This window comes from Petaurus breviceps, unplaced genomic scaffold (genome assembly GCF_028583685.1).
Source record: "Petaurus breviceps papuanus isolate PSGF00001 unplaced genomic scaffold, PetGlider_PUasm1.0 190, whole genome shotgun sequence".
Lineage (NCBI taxonomy): Eukaryota > Metazoa > Chordata > Mammalia > Diprotodontia > Petauridae > Petaurus > Petaurus breviceps.
Genome location: NW_027185810.1, coordinates 1,153,076 through 1,154,405, shown reverse-complemented (window position 1 = coordinate 1,154,405; position 1,330 = coordinate 1,153,076).

Sequence of the window (1,330 nt, the reverse complement as noted above, 5' to 3'; positions counted from 1 at the left end):
GGGGGGGGGGGGGGGGGGGGGGGGGGGGGGGGGCGGTGCATACAGAGGGTACCGTAATGTAGCGTGTTGCGCAGGGGATCACCTTCACTACAGTAGCAATCTCAATAGGGCTTATTTTCGGGGGAGGGCTTATTTTAGAGGAATCTTACACAGTAAGGGGAGGGCTTATTTTCAGGATAGGTCTTATTATCGGGGAAACACGGTAGTTGGTGTTGAAAAGATTCTGAAATAAAGTAAGATCTTGGTCAAGTTTCCATAAGTAAACAAACATCCAAGGACACTGAAGCCACCCCCTCTAAAGGAGACAGTGGATGGCCCTATGTCTCTACATTATGGGCCAGAAATCTGCAGGTATTTGACAAATTGGTAGAAATTGACTCAAGACTCCTGAGCTGGTCCCCCCCCCCCCAATCATTATTGGCCAACCTGGGGTACTTTTTATTGAGATAAAATAAATTACCTTAAGAAATGTCTTAATGAAGCTGGCAGGAAAATTAAATATCCTGAGTGGGATGCTTTTAGTAAACCGGTTATTCCAACCTACTAAATGAGAACCTGAAAGTAACTTAGCTTCTGTCAAAGAAACATCAAACAAACTGAAGAATGTAAAGAAAAGATGCAGAAAACCAAATGTTTCCTGCAATAGCAATGTCCAAACTCTTTCCCTGGACAATCAGAATTGTATCACTCAGTTAAAACAGGAGATTGAAGATTTGTGAGCTTGTAAGCCACCTCTTTCAGACAACATTTATTTACTCCTCCCTGGGAAAGATTCACCCCCTCACTCTGAGGATGAAGAAGGGAAGAGGGAGGCCCTTGAGACCACGTTCCTGATATACCAGTACCCTTCTAAAATCAAGGAGCCTGGGGTCAATACTTCAGTTTATTCCTTCAAATTGGATTATGTGACATCTGACATAAATTTGTAAGAGATTTAACTGGTAATGTGTGTTTGGTTCTAATTCAGCTCTTATTATTGCAAATGAAAGAAATTAAGAGTAATGATTGAAAAATTTTATTCTGGTCAGATGAACATTTTATTTTGCTGAACAACTTTAAGTGATAGTTTCTCTGGCCACCTACCCCTAAAAGGGGTTTCTTCTTTATATCTATGTGTCTATCTTATTGTTTTGTCTGTCGGTGTCTTTGTAAAATGTAGGAACATCTTTGTCTTGTGTTGTGTTTATATTGTTTGTAGATTCTGTTACCTTGAAAGATTTCTTTTGGTTTGTTTTTTGCCTTTTGGAGGGCAATTGGGGTTAAGCAACTTGCCCAAGGTTACTCGGCGTGTGGTGTGGTATGGTATGGTGGGGTGGGGTGGGGTGGGGTG